Source organism: Ambystoma mexicanum, chromosome 3q (genome assembly GCF_040938575.1).
Source record: "Ambystoma mexicanum isolate Mex_15411 chromosome 3q, UKY_AmexF1_1, whole genome shotgun sequence".
NCBI lineage: Eukaryota > Metazoa > Chordata > Amphibia > Caudata > Ambystomatidae > Ambystoma > Ambystoma mexicanum.
In genome coordinates this window covers 873,749,297-873,766,206 of record NC_090926.1, presented here as the reverse complement: position 1 = coordinate 873,766,206, position 16,910 = coordinate 873,749,297, and positions in this window count along the sequence as shown.

Here is a 16,910-nt window from a genome sequence, read left to right as displayed (position 1 = left end):
GGTCTACATAAAAATTACCACACAGGCACTTGATAGTATAAATGACCCCTGGGGTTATGCAGGTGGAATAGTCATGGATCTTAATTTTCTTGCCTGTTTGTGGATGGGAAAGCATGTTCCCCTTGATGATATTGTTGCAGTGTGTGCAGTTAAGACATGGGTAGGTACTGTTGGTTTTCTTTCAATGGTCTCTCTGCTTTGATCAGTTTGTCCCTCAATTATTTTCCTCTTTTAAAGCACATCATCAGCGCTTTAGGGAACAGTCTTAACAATGATGGGGCATTGTGTAGTATTGACCAATGTTTCTTAATACTTTTACTGATTTGAAAGCTCTGGCGAGAAAATTTAGATATAAATAATAAAGGAATGTCCTTATTGCGTGATTTAGGTTGCAGTAAATCTGTTCTTGTCACGCCTAGTGATCTGGTCTTTGCCTCGTTAAGTACAGTATCTGGGTAACCTGTGTTTAAATTTCTCAATTAGTTTGGAACACTCAGTGTCAAGCCCTTCTGGTTCTGAGATAATTATTTTGAGCCTAAGGATCTGGCTATATGGGAGACTTTGGAGCATGGCTTTTGGGTGAAAACTCAAAAAATGTAATAAGTTATTGGCATCTGTAGGCTTGTGGTAGATATTGGTTGTAATATTGCCATTTTCAATCTTCAAGTTAACATCCAAAAAATGGAGGGATGGATTGCCAATCTCCATAGTGAATTTGATTCTCGAATGGACTGAATTAAGGTAACCAAAGAACGTTTGTAATTCATCGTGTGTTCCACACCAGATTCCAAATATGTCATCAATGAAACGTTTCCAAATCAATATGTACGATGACCATTTAGGATGTTCCAGTACAAAGTAGCTCTCAAATTTAAACATAAAAGTGTTAGCATACATCGGTGCCTTGGATGACCCCATGGAGGTTCCTGAGGTTTGTAAATAGTATTTCCCTAAGAAGCGGAAATAACTATTGTATAGTATGATGTTAAGTAATTCAATAATGAATTCAGCTTCGCCTCTGAGGTTTGTTGTATTAAAGAGTAGCCATTCTACCGCTTCAATATCCTCAACATGTGGTATGGAGGTATACAGGCTACAGACATCTAGACTGAACAGAATGCAATGTGAGCCGATAGCTGTGATTTCCTTCAGGCAATTAAGAAAGTCTGTGGTGTCCTTCAAATAGGTAGACGTAGCTTGGACAAGCGGTTGGAGTAACATGTCGACATAAACAGAGAGAGGATCAAAGATACTCTCTGTACCAGCCACAATGGGTCTTAGTGGTGGATCCAAACCGTCCTTGTGGATTTTGGGCAATCCATAAAAGACCGGAGTAATCGGAAATGTGTTGATTAAGTATTCAGATGTTTTGTCACTAATCCACTGATTTTGTTTGGCTTGCTCTAAAGTTTTGGTAATTAGAGATTTGATATTCATAATAGGGTCATTGTCCATTTCATATATGTACCTTCAACACTCAGTAGGTCCTGACATTTTTTATTGTAGAATGGAGTGTCCATCACAACGATGGCTCCTCCCTTATCTGCAGGTTTAATGGTTAGGGATTCATCCTTAGCCAAACTCTCAATGTGATCCAACTGACTATTTTTGATATTCAGTGGAGAGTTCTTTCTTTAATTAATTTTGTTCAAATCATGTAAGACATTCTTCTCAAAGAGATTTAGCACTGAATTTTGTACATGGGGGTCAAAGGAACTTTTTGGGCGCATTTCCAATGGATCATCAATGGAATGATGAGATTCCATTGGTGGTTGTGTGGCAAAGACAATCTTGAGTCTGATTTTCCTTAAGAGACGATGTAAGCACACCTTCTCATCAAAGAATATAGTGTTGCAGGTCGGGACAAAGGACAGGCCTTTGTTCAATATGTTCAATTGACCACTGGATAGTATTTTGCTCGGAATGTTCACTACTAAATTCACAGAGTCTATTTGTTCTTTTTTCTTGGTTGTTTTTTTGCTACTTCTCCTGGCCTTTCTCTTGTGCCTAAAAAACCCCCAAGAATTAGAGGGTTCATTAATGGTTTGTGGTGTTGGGTTATTAATTAGAGATGGATCTTCAGTTTCGGTTGTTGTGGAACTTTATTTTGTATCGGTTCACCGATACTACTATCGCTGCTGTTGCCTGAGTTTGGTGACCCGTCCTGTCTTGGTCTTGACCGATTAGAGTTCCTCTGGCGGTAAAATTCCTGCCAGTTGTACACTATACCATGCAAATAGTCGAATGTGTCACGTTTGAATTTGTGTAGTTTTCTTTGTTCTATTTCTGATCTATAGTCTGCCAATTTGGAATTGATGTCATCTAATAAGTCAGACAATTCTTGAGGTGTTTTAAATTTTGAGAGTTGTTCTTTCAAAGTTGAGATATCAGTGTCAATAGTAGTGAGTGATTTTGATAATTCTTCTATGGTAAGAAGGATCAAATCTAAAGAGCACTTGTTAAGAATTTGATCCCATCTGGCTACAAATGCTTTGTTGTCACTGCAAAGAGTAGGTCTCAAATAAACCCTAAGACCCCTCGGTATTTTTTGTGATGTATAGTACTCAACCAGGGTACTCGCATGGAATTTTTGAGAAATTTCCCGTCTAATAATTTTTTTTTGAGAAGTGGGTGCAACCAATAAATTGTGCCACACTAGAAGGCTAGTGAAACAAAGACAAGAAAAATACAAGAATTGGTGCACTCCTGAATTGAGGAGTGCACCTATTCTTGTATTTTTCTTTGTACCATCATTATTAGCATGGATTTCACTTCTGTAGTGGGGCAATTGTTAACTAGAAAGTAGGTGTCCCCCTGCCTTTTACCAGAAAACACGGAATTATAAAATCAGAAAGAACACATTTGAAACTGCACTTTAAATTCTCCTGGAAAGGCAGCTGGCACAAATAATAGTTTGCTTTGCTATACAAGTAGGGACAGAGGAGGTATTAGCTTGTACAATTAGTGTTTCCCTTTTAAATAGAATAGACTAGGTGGAAGGAAAGCGTGTACCAAGAGAGGGTCTCGCTACTCATGTAGGGGCAGCATGGCTATAATAGGTAGGGGCATTTTGCAGCGTACCCATAGGTAGAACAATCATGTGTCATGCATGCACCCGGTACTCGGTAGCCTGCAAATAAATGCAGAGCTAATGTGTGTTGCAGAAGAAATATAAACGTGACAAAATGCCATTTTAAAAAATTGCACCAACAGAGAATTCGACCTTGCCACTTTAAGAAAGGCCCAGTAGAACACGCTTGAACAAATCAGGAAATGCTGGAGCCGGCTTGATGGTGACTAAGCCAAAGGTATGTCAAGGCCGTGCCATTGCAGGAACAGCACATGGCGAAGTAAGATATTATTGTGTTCGGTCAGTTGTCGGAGAAATCAAGTTGCAAGGATACAGCAAACCATTTCAAGTTTATAACATCCTGGGAAATCAGAAGGAGATTACAAATTAATATATTTTGAGCCCGGCTACGCATCAAGGGAAGATGCGAGAAGCAGCCTAAAAAAAAACAACTAAAATGCCTTGATGAAATCTTAGCAGGATGAGTCACAGAATAATTATTCATAAATCTGTCAAGAGCATGATGGTTCACAGAATAATTATTCATAAATCTGTCAAGAGCAGGATGGTGATTACGGATTGCAAACAAGGCTTTGAGCATGGCATGGGAGGTAAAATATGGGCTATTTGGTTTAATTAAAATAAAGCGACATGCTTGTCTCTCCCTCTCATACCTAGAAAAACATATCAGCATATAGCCAGTTCATGGATAGTTTGACTGCATTGTACCCCATTAGCACATGTCTTTTTTCACTGCAAAAGTAATTTAGGGCCTACCAATTATTTCCAGATATGATGAGGTAGCACTTTCTTAGTGGAAGGGCCATGGGTGGGGTCTTAGATAACGATTGTCCAATCCCTAGGTCACACATATAGGTTCCATATGTAGCTTAGTAAAGGGAGCCAATGAGCAGGAGCAATAAGTTTTCACAAGTGTGACATCACAAACAACCTTTCTTTACTGCTGTTGACTGTTAAAACATTGGAGAATTCTGGAGTGAGAGTTTGGCTTTTATCTTGATTTATCCTTGTCCTATTCCAATAAACTGGGTTACCTTGCATTTAACATACCACACTCTGTGTTATCTCTTTTTTGACAAATGTCAGTTGGAGGTTTTTTTGGCTTTTGACCTCTACTTAACATTTGGCAGCAGAGAACGGTTCAAGCTTGTGGAGTTATTGGGGTGCCACACCACACACTTTTTGAGCAGCAGATCAGTCAGGGGAGCAGATTTTCTTTTGTGCACAACTCAACAGGAAGCACAGCGGGTCTGACTTTTGAATGGAACCCTTCCTGGGGTACCCTCACTGGCTGCTGGAAGCAAAAGGAGGAGCTGGCCAGTGAGGGTACCCCAGGAGCCCACAACCATCAAAGATCCACTGAAAAACATGAGGGTGCTATGTGCAAGGTAACAGGGGGGTGGGACATTTATTGTATGATATTTAAGAAACTGAAGTTGATTGAGGATAGCTCAAGACAAGGTCTTGAAAGACTGTGCAGTAGGGCCACTTAGGGACCTTTTGAGGGTAGAGTAAATGAGGCAGAGAGATAAGGATATCCCGGAGGGGAACCGGAAGACAGCTGTATTTGATTGTTTTATTGTGGTTTTGTTGATTAAATTGTTGTTTGCCGACTTTGCATTGTGTTGTGAGCAGGTCCTTTAGAGGTGATTTTTCTTGTACGATTGTGAGAATAGTAGATAGTATTATTTGGTAGAGGTTGATGGGGTAAGTATGAACATTTAGATTAGCAGATTTTTTGTTGAGCTCCAGAGGTAGGATTTTGATTTTGGGGCGTGGCACCAGGGGAAAAGTGTGAAAAAATGTGTCAAAAAACTATTTCTGCTTCTAAAAATTCAGTAACCTAACCACTATTTTGCATTGTTTATTCTGTGTAAGTGCCAAGCTGCACGCTGCACTCACTATAAAAATTTACTCCAACACTTGTGCACATACTTACATGCCACACACAATGTCATGGTCATGAAGTCATGAGCACCGGCATGCAGGGGTCGCATGCACAGGAGACCTGGGTGGACACTGTCCTGGCGCATTTGGCGCCAGGCTCATGAAGAAAAGTAAACAAGAACATCCATTTAACACCAAAAAGCTTTTATTATGGAAATAGCCCTTCAGATGCATTAACCATGAACATTCCATCCATTAAGCAGGATGCATTAACCTTGAACATTCCATCCATTAGGTAGCCCCAAGTGTATTCTTGGGTGTGGCTGCTAATGGATTACCTTTGCACATGCTCACTCTCTAGGAGTGGCAGGGTGTGGCTGGTAAGCCGGCCCTAATGGGCGTGCCCACGATCTCAGCTATATAAGCTGCCCCGATCCTCAAGACAGACGCTTCGCGTTATTCTGCACTTGCAAGCAGCGTAACGCTCACCGTCACCTGAGGTCAGACTTACCTTTGAAGATCCTGCTTCCTGGACATCCTGCTTCCTGCCAGCATACTTACCAACTGGGGGAAGCTGTTCTTACCTGTACATCTCTTCGGCGAACCAAGTATTCATCTTTACACTTTCCGGAACGCCGAAATCTTCATCTTGGCACCGCAGCACGACACGCTCCATCGTTGACAGCAGCGCCTGCAAGGAAAAACAGAAGACAATATTAGACATCGAAAAAACAGTCCGTTTAAGGTTGCGCTTTGCCATACTTCGCACTTTTCCTTAAACCATCACTTACCTGCTGTCGAACTTTGGGGTAGCATCCATCTTCCATCCGGCCGCATCTTGCGTCCCACAGCTGCATTGAGGCCGCATTTACATCCAAGGGAAGAAAACAGAAGAGAGACATTATTGCGGGCATAAATAGGAGCAACATATAAAGACATTAAACAGAACGAACAGCATCACAAGAGCTCAAGAAAGACTTACCAATCATAAGGAGAAGCATAGTCGCAGCTGGACTGGACTAATCCTTATCAGGGATCAGTGAAGGAACTAGATTCCATTCAACGCCCCCCTGCCAGAAGTAGCAGGACGGAGAGATTATCTTCCATAATTCACAGGTGAGCTTTATGGGCCGGCGTATGCTCGCAGAAACCGTATTTTGGGGTGAAGGGTTCGAGAGGTACAACAATCACAGATTGGCGCACTCACACTATTATCGCCACGCAAAAAGAGCAGTATCACCACGTACCACCGCTCACAGCTTTTCTACTGAGGGAGAGGCCTGAAGAGGTGATTCAAGTTCAGGGAGGGCTGCAACCATGCTCCAAAGCCTCCGCAGAGACCAGGTGAGCGTAACACAGTGGCAGTAAGCTCAAGAACAGGCTATGGGTATTAGAACTATGGAAGACCAGTGAGGAAGAAACAGAGGGTCCTAGGAAAAAATGGAAGCTGAATATGTGTGTCAGGAGAAGAGAGCAGCCCAGTGTCGCCGCCCTCTTCCTCTGAGGAAAGCGCTTATACACAGCAAACAGCTCCGCCACCACCAGCTGAGGCAGTCAGCCACACACAATTCACAGCACCACCTCCGTATGAGGAGAGCATACCAGCCTCGACCATCTCAGGAATATACCTGATACAAGCAGCAGCTGTAGAGTATAGTAACCCCAGGTATGAATCCCCTGATGAGGAAGGGGATGAAAATAGGAGAAGGGTAAAAGTGGTAAAAGGAAAGGTGCCATTAATGCAAATGGTAAATGAAGCACAGCTCAGAGACACAGTTAAGGGATGGGGAAGAACAGAGGGGTAAATAGCTTAGAAAAGCAGCTAAAAGCAGCTAAGAAAGAGCTCCAGAGAGTGAGAGGCATGCAGATAGATGGCCATAGGGCAAGAAGTGTACCCACAGGTAATGGGGATAGTGAAGAGACCATGATGAAACCAGAGAAATAGGTAGTAGGAAAAATATTGCTAAAATTCGATGGGAAATGAACTGAAAAGAGGTATGTGAAGAGAGTAGAGTAAGATGAAATGAAGGAAGTAGCCAGAGAGGAAGTCAGGATGGGAACGCAGGAAGAGAGAGCAAAATGCACAAAGGGAGACAAAGGGAACGGAGAGAAGCAGCAGGGAAAATGCAGAGAGGGGAACAGGAAAGACAAGGAAGGAAGAGGGAGGTAGGAAAAAGAGATGAATATGTAAAGAGGCTAAATGAGAAGAAAAGGAGACTGACAAGCGAAAAGGAAGACATTGAAAAAATGAGAAAGGAGATGAGCCAAAGGATGAGCGGAAGTATGATTCCAGGTATGTGGGGAGAAGGGAGTGGGACAATAACCCCAGAGACCAGGGGCAGAGATGTGTTACCAGAGACAATGAGTGGAACATATGTAAGGGAGTCTGTTAAGGGACTGAGTTTAGATCTCATACGTGAGGATGACGAGAGCGGAGAAAGTGACAGGGAAGCAGATTGGGTAGACATGAATGGTGAAGAGGGGGGAGAAGAGGCAGCGCAAGCCCCACCAATGGATACCACGGGATCAGGCGTGGGAGAGATAGTAGATATACTGGTGCCAAACCTAAGCAAGTATCCAGCCCCCATTTCAGTACTGCCCATAAATGAAGACAATAAATCACCATATTTCTTAAGAAACATGCCAAAATGCCAGCGACACCGACATTGAACAGGAAAACTGCAGCATCACCTTTGCGCAACAAAAGGGTAACAATTCACACTGCTCCACAAGGGATTAGGGCAACCCCCATATACTCCATGTAATCAGACAGACAAAAATAACTTGATGGATAAGCTGCCATCACTGACCGCAGGGGCGCGATGTTGGATCTACAAGCTAGATCGAGAGACAGCTGGGATAGCAGTAGCTGCAGTGACAGAATATAACACCACTAAATAGGACGGGTCACTCTTTAATAATTACAGAGCTAATGTATGGAAGGCACTGAGCTAGCTATTTCTAGATCAATCTGACGTAAGTGCCATAATAACTAGAAAGATGGTGCGTACTGAGGCCCCCGCTGCATATGTTCAAGACATTAAAGAACGTTGGCATTTGAAAACTAAAGACAATTGGGATACAAATATACCAATGTTTTATCATATTCTATGCCAGGGCCTACCTGAAGAAGTACAGAGACAGTTAAAAAAGATGTGGGGATTGAAATGAGACCATGGGCGGCAATATAACTGACTATCATCCATCACTGTAGGTTAAAATAGGAGAAGGATCCAAAGAAAGTAGAGGAAAGGCAAAAGGAAGAGGCAAAATTGGCACAGAAGAAAATATCCAAAATGGCGATAGAAGGAGCCATACTGATATACGGAAGACAGGACTAAGGGATAAGGGATAAGGAGTTATCATGCAACAGCAGGGCAGGGGTGGTTGTTTTGCAGGAAGAGGGGAGAGTAGTTTTTAACCCCAGAGGAGGAAGAATAAGATTCACTCACAAGGTGAGAGGTCTTGGGTTTGGTGGAAGGACCACCCTGCTTTGGAGGTCCTGGGGGAACGGGAGCAGTATGTTGGACATGTGGGAAAGTAGGACAAATTTCACATGTGTGTAGAAGTAGAGGAGCAATGCAGCAAGGTGCAATGCAGTATGGGCCAAGAGGAGGTATGGCGTATCCAGCACCATATGGTGCACAAGAGCAAAACTATGAGTACTATGACTACAAATAATATTCATCAGATCATGCACAAACACAGCAGGTGCAGCAACCCCAAGGGCCACAGATACAGCCATAGATAGTGCCACAAAGACCACAGCAGACATTGACACAGCAACCACATCGTACAGTGCAATAACAGCAAGCAGTGAACAGTGGGATACTGTCACGATTCCTGCCCCTCATGTCCCCAGCCCTCCAAGATGTCAGGCTGGAGCCAGGCCACAATCACCTACATGGCCCTCAAGGGCCTCTCCATCCCTCCAAAGACCCACTTGGAGTCAGACTTGGCGCTTGTGGCACCAGACTCACTCACTCCCATAGGATAACATTGGGGATAGGACTTGTAGTGCATTGATGGGGACAAGATGGATGCCCCCACACATTTCGGTTCTCAGAACTGCATGTGCGGTCTGTGTCTTTTGGGTGTGGTTCAGCCCAGAGACACCTGGGATACCCAGAGACTATTTAAGCCACACCCAGGCTGAGAAACATGCTTTGCGTTTTCTGCACCTGCAGCGTGACACTCACTGTGTTCGGATCGGTCTCCAGTAGGCCTGCATCTTTCTTCTGCGCTCAGCTCCTGCAAGAACAAGAACACTGTTAGGAACAGCCTTACCTTGCGGCGCTTCTGCCCATCATTCAACGCTCCTTCTGTTCTGCGGGCATCTTCGGCGGTGTCATTCCCATCCCGGCACGCCGCTTCCTAAAGAAAAGGGAAAACAACAGAAAAAAGGCATTAGTAAGCATTCTGCAAATCTTCGCTTATTTTTAAATACTGTACGAGCTTCAAATGCTTACCTGAATCCCAGCCGCTCTGGGGGAACTCGGTCTCCGGAACTTCTCATCCATCTGCAAGAGGGAAAAGACACTCCAGGTTAGCGTGGAAACATCTAGAGGCGCCGCACACCGCACTTACTCACCGCATTTGTTCTTCATAACCGGCATCCATGCTGAAAACGTTGCGGCACCTAAAAGACACAGAAAAATAACTCTGTTCAATATAAATACAAAAGGGGTGCATCGCGCATCGCGCTCTCACTCACCTTCAGCGCTACTCATCTCAGCAGCACGCCGCCATCCCCGGACGCCGGCCATCATCTAAGGAAGGAAAGGAACGAAGTTAGAGAACTGTTCAAAAGACTCATTATACTTACCTGTCGGACTCTTGCCAGTGAAGTAACTAGGCAGCAACGAGCCCGCATCAATCAACACGCCCCTGTGCTGAAAGCAGGATGGAGAGCACACTATCCAAGAAAACAAGGTGAGCTGTGGATCAAAGGGAAGGGTTGGACCCCGGGGAAGAAGGGTTTCAAGCACACAGAGACAATAGGGAGTTAAACTCTACCAATCCTGTGTTTCAGGCTCAGTCTCCAGTCGAATAGTCTCCAGGGAATGGTTCGAGGTCGTAAGAGGTCAGAACAGGCTGAGAGACGTTCCCGTGGATACCAGGTGAGCGTGACAGATACCAATATACCTCCACAGACAACACGAATAGGAATAACAGCGGTTGGGGGGAACCCTTTTACAGGGACAGGACTGAACATGTATCCCCAATAGGACAGCCCACAGAATAGCTGAAGTGCCGTATCCTATCAGCAACCACAGACATTGAACAGGAAGAGAGGGTGGAGGTATCTACAGGTGACCAGACTCTTTCTTTTTTAGTTAACACTGGGGCAGCAACATTCTGTGACAGTAGGACAATAGACGGTAGCTATCACATTCCTATATTCCAGGAAAACACCTGTTAACATAATGGGAAGAGATCTTATGGCCAAATTCAGTATGTCAATATAATTAACAGAGGACAGTATGATATGCTGTACACCAGGCATACACTTCCAGACAGAAACATAATACATGCATGCCTTAAATTAAAGACTTCAGGGGTGCAACAACAAATAATGTTAGCTAAAAAGGTACCATCAATTATGGGAAAAGATGTGTCAAGGGTAACCAGCACACTATGAATGACCGGTCCATATGCTCTGGGTTTGTTAAAAGAACTAAAGCAGTAAAAATAAAATTAAAGAAAGGGTCAAATTTACCTGAAGTGAAATAGTACCTAATGTCCAAAGAAAGAAATGAGGGTATTTATGAAGAAATAAAATTGCTCATTAAGCAGGGAGTGATAGTGCCATCAGAATATCCTTGCACTACTGCTGTATACATAGTGAAAATATATCAAGGAGGGTTGTGCAGATTTACTTATTTATCTTACACTTATAAAAAGCACAAAACTCTCTGGCATCACGGGTTAGCAAGATTGCACCTGACTCCTTATGAGTTGGTGGCAGGTTGTAGGATGTATGTGCCCATTACAAGTAAAGTAATTCCACGGTGCCTGAGTGCGCTTTATACATTCAAATAAATAAAATGACCTCACCCATGAGCATGCAGACAGATTCCCAAAGCACTGCGACTGTTTGTAAATGTGTTACAGGGCTTGTTGTTGTCCATGACTAAATAACTCTCTTTTTCGGTTCTTGACAGGAAAGGAACAGTGGGGAGGTATCGAAAAAAGGCACAGAAAAATACAATAAAATCATAAGCTACTGCAGTTGTCAATGTTTTTTTAATTTTATTTTTTATTCTTCTATGGGTCAACATAACCAACATAAAATCGATAAAAGAGTGGCGCCTCCTTGCCCAGCTACCAGGATCCAGGGGTAGAAGAGTAACAAAAACAGACCCAGGACAAGAGCTCAAGTGCAAATTAAAAGGAATAAGAAACTTGAGAGGAAAGTTGATAAATGACATTGCACCACTTGAGGAACACTGATGCTGAAGTATTTCTGCTGCCGAGGACTATCTTTCACAAGGACAACAATTTAAAACAGATACTTTTCTCTACTTTCCTAACTGAACATTTTATTGGGACTATTTTATACTATTTTTCACAAGGACTATCATCTTTAACTGACAATTCTCTACTTTCCTGTCTACATTTTAAATGGACTATTTTTTATACTATGCTACACAAGAGCATACATCTACAACGGACTGTTTTCCTACTTTTTATCTTCACATTTTTTATTGGGACCATTTCTATTTTCTACATTTTTATATTTTTCTGTTTTTATCAGCACTATTTTTATATTTTTCAATGAACCACATAATAGTGAAAGTGGTTTGGAAATCAAATATTTTATTAATGTCATTTAATACAAAATGTTTTTAAACCAGTATATACAGCTCGCCCCACTCACTTGAAAAAATATTGACTATTGCCCGATACTAAGCAAACTGTATGAATGTTTTCATATCCTTATACTCCCGATATCTTCATAATACCCTGATCAATACGCTGCAGGACACATCTACAAACAATTGACATCATGGCTATTGTAGTTCTTCTATTTTCTTTTCTATTTTGTTGTTTTATTGCTTATTTTATCTCACATTGCATTTAAATTGATTATGATGAGATGAATGTGTCCCTATGGCAGAATGTTAGTGAAGAAGTTAGAAAACAAGTAGATTTCTAGTTAGAGAAGGAAATGGTATTACGCCCAGTTGTGGAGACAGTAAGGGCTGGGAGAAGCATTACAGATGTGGATTTCATAAGAAGGTATTTTTATAATTAGATAAATAAGGAACAAAACTCAGGGTATAGGTCAATGGAGAAGGCAGAGAGAGAGAGAGGGATATCAAGGGAATGCTGTTTTGTTTTCTCATTTATCCCCCACGCCATGACAGCCGCTCAAGCATTTATACTTCAAGAGTACAGAGCACATTGATTGGCACATCTCGCAATATGCCAGACTAGATGATAATTTCAGGGACAATAGGCCATGGTAAAGTATTTCACAAGATCAGAATTCCCATATGTAGACAACTATGTAAAAGAAGCACACATGATGGAGGGTATAAAAATGAAAAGTAAGGTACTCAAGTACATACTATAAGGTCCAAAAAGAGGAGATGTTGAAGTAGCGGATCACCAAATATTAAGGTGTAGAGATGCCAAATCTAATTTGATACCTCATTGTGCCGACAGACAGCACTTACAAATAAAAGGGAAAGTATATTCCTCCGGATTGGGTTGATGGAATGATGGGATGCAAAGCAGAGGCAGTATGGACTACACCAATAGAAGTGATAAAAAACGCGACCAGAGTATGCCGTGAGGAATGGAAAGAAACTGCAAAATATTGAACATAGGTAGAAGATGAAGCAGGACCACTACCCATAACCAAACTACAAGCACCAACATTATGCTTTAGAACTAATGGTTCAGTAAAGCTTGGTGACAATGAAGGGTACAAACGCATTATGGATTTACCAGGCATGAAAGTTGGCACAGCTGTACTAATGGACCATTACTGGGCTTGCGGTACAAGAACCTACGTGCAGCTTCCACCCAACTGGGGTGGCATATGTACCCGCACATGATGAGGAGAATGGAACCTCACAGAGGCCACATACACCCTGAAAAAGCTGCATGATAAAATGGAGGAGGAAGTAAATGACATTGAAGACGATAGCTGGTTCAGTTATCTTCTTTTTTCCCCCTGCACGATCTCAATGTCACCTGGCCTAGTAGGATCATTGTCTCTTTCTTCCCTCTGTTTCCCCTCCCTTGCCTCGTTGCGCCTTGAAACACTTGTGTATAGGCGCGTTATAAATGCCATATCATATATCATATCTATTCTCCTGGATGCCCACATGGTTGACAGATGTATTAAAATTTCTGTTAGCAATTTTGGTACTGGTCCTAATGGCGTTTTGCATCTTGAGAATATCAATAAACCAATGTAGAAGGACTGGCAAGAAGGCATTCCAAATGACAGTAATGATCAATGTGCCTGACACCGTACATCAGTATACTCAAACTGATGAGGAAGTTTACTGTCCATTGTACCCATTGGGGGAGCCAGTCAGACAACCTGGAGCATTGTTTACATCCCCAAAAGATGCCCATACCTACAATGAGCACTGGATGAAACGTGACGACAGTGCCGAGTGCTGGCTTATGACATGCAGTACAGCAGAATACATAGCACAAGAAGGTAACGTAAGGGGGGGTGGGGTCACCAGAGTGTGGCTGTCCAAGGATGGCTATAATATGATGAGAAAAATGAAGGTGTGGTTGATGACTCGACCAGAGGGGTAATGTAGTGGGGGCAGTTGTTGTCTAAAAAGCAGGTGCCCCCCTGCCTTTTACCAGAAAACACATAATTATAAAATCAGAAAGAACACATTTGAAACTGCACTTTAAATTCTCCTGGAAATGCAGCTGGCATAAAGAATAGTTAGCTTTGCTATACAAGTAGGGACAGAGGAGGTATTAGCTTGCACAATTAGTGTGTGCCTCTTAAATAGAATAGTCTAGGTGGCAGGAAAGCGTGTACCAAGAGAGGGTCTCCCTACATATGTAGGGGCAGCATGGCTATAATAGGTAGCGGCATGTTGCAGCGGACCCATAGGTAGATAGATCATGTGTCAGGCATGCAACAGATACTTGGTAAACGGCAAATAAATGCAGAGCTAATGTGTATTGCTGAAGCAATATAAATGTGACAAAATGCCATTTTAAAAATTGCACCAGCAGAGAATTTAACCTTGCCATTTTAAGAAAGGCCCAGTTGAACACGCTTGAACAAATCAGGAAAATGCTGTAGCCGGCTTAAGGGTGACTAAGCCAAAGTTATGTCAAGGCCGAGCCATTGCAGGAAGTGCACATGGCGAAGTAAGATACTGTTGTGTACGGTCAGTTGTCAGATAAATCAAGTTGAAAGGATACAGCAAACCGTTGCAAGTTTATAACATCCTGGGAAATCAGAAGGAGATGACAGATTAATATATTCTGCGCCCGGCTACGTGTGAAGGGAAGATGCGGGAAGCGGTATAAGAAAAAACTCAAATGCCTTGCTGAAATCTTAGCAGGGTGAGTCACAGAATAATTATTCAGAAATCTCAGGATGGCGATTACGGATTGCAAACAAAGCTTTGAGCATGGCATGGGAGGTAAAATTTGGGCTATTTGATTTAATTAAAATCAAGCGATATGCTTGTCTCTCCCTCTCTCGTACCTAGATAAACATGTCAGCATACAGCCAGTTCATGGCTGGTGGGACTGCATTGTAACCCCATTAGCACATGTCTTTTCACTGCAGAAGTAATTTAGGGCCTACCAATTAATTTCCAGTTACGATGAGGTAGCACTTTCTTAGAGGAAGGGCCATGGGTGGGGTCTTAAATAATGATTGTCCAATCCCTAGGTGCACACATATAGGTTCCATACGTAGCTTAGTAAAGGAAGCCAATGAGCAGGAGCAATAGGTTTTCACAACTGTGACATCACAAACAACCTTTCTGTACGATATAAACTCCTGTTGACTGTTCAAACATTGGAGAATTCTGGAGTGAGAGTTTGGCTTTGATTTTTCCCCGGTCTATTGCAATAAACTGGGTTACCTTGCATCTAACATACCCCACTCTGTGTTGTCTCTTTTTTGAAAAATGCCAGTTCGAGGGTTTTTTGGCTTTTGACCTCTACTTAACACTTCTTATCAGTTGAATCACATCCCACTTATGACACCATGTCAGGAAGGCATGGTATCAAGAATAGACAGACACAAGTGATCACAGTTCAAGGGTGTTTATTAAACTGTATAGGTAGGTTGTAAAAACACCTAATCTAAACCTAAATCTAAGATGGGAGCAAGCTACGACCATCAAATAATGATAAGGCAGTCCTGGTGGCGTCTTGTCAAATAAAAGAACCTATAATAAGAAAAACCTATTACCAACTAAATACAAAAGAGTGTGGGATAGGATTCACAAGAAAGAAAGAACTGTTCACAAATGATACGTCAGGATGTGGTAGCTGGGAGTCTCCATTCCCCAGGTTTTGAGCACGGAACAAGGCGGGACTTCTGAGCACAGCACACGCTCAAGCTTCCCCAGCATGAGACGACAGTTCTGCTTCTCAGATATCAGGACCTTCGGGTGTTAACGAAAAAAGGAGGGATTGGACCAACTGGACCAAAGATGACAGTAATCTGTTCAGATGATCAAATCTTAATAACACATCATATTTATTACACATATCAGGTGAACAATGTCATGAGAATTAATAAAACAGGCTCAACAAAAAAGAAGTTTCATCCCTTCTTACTCTATTCAATCATTACTCACACATACCATTTCCATACATACGTTCTAACAATTGGGTAAAATAATGTTCCCATTCCATATTCCAATCAATAAATGTCACTTTAACAGTTTGATGTTCATAGATGTGACCCTCTGTACATCTCCAGGGGTTGAAAATCTATCGTCGACACATGTTTCGGTTGAAAAGGCGACATGCACTTGACGTTTGCACTTCGTCCTGAGGAAGATTGATCTAAATAACAGGGCAAGGGATCCCTACCCTTGTTTGAAAATTCAACTGAAACATGTGTCGACGATAGATTTTCAACCCCTGGAGATGTACAGAGGGTCACATCTATGAACACTTAGAAGCTCTTCCTACTTTATTTCCATAGATAATCAGGGAGCCTATGCACTGGGACCTAACATAGATCCCTGATCAGGCATCCACCTGGACTCCTACGATCTATTCAGCTACCTGTGCAGTCTAACAAGCATTGGCTGCCTTTCAGCTAAAGGAACACCAGCCACAGCCCCCCTGTGGGTTTTTGTACTCTAAAAAAGTCACAAGGTTAGCATTTCTCTTTTATCCCTCCATAACCAATGGATTCTCAGTCAAACTCTTTCTTATTATAGATTACATGAATCAGATGGTACTTACAAAAATGTAATATTGATGTGCACATGTAATGTATGAGTCGAATACGATGTATATTGTACATTGCTAATCACTACTCCTGGTTTTTGAGTTAATGTTGTTCTCTTGAGACATGGAATGTACATATGTAATGAAAGTTTTGAAACACAGCATTATAGAAGAGCTACTAATAGTTATCTCATATGTACTTTTTCTATAGAACCTAATATGCCCTTGATGAAGAGTGATCCATCACTTGAAACGCATTGGGCCCTTTCTGCATCATCATCACAAATGAATTAAAAAGAAGATTCTTGTGATAAATAATTGTTACATTGTCATTTTTTAAAATTTGTGTTAGACCGAAAGTCTTCTTGAAAATGTTTATTGAATAACACTTAACCATATATGGAATGATACCCTAAATTGTCAGTCTGTCTAACCAGACTTTAGATGGTGTGCAGGGGATGCAAGTTCCCAAATTGGGAACTTTTTTCTGGTTATGATCAATTGCCTGACTGCC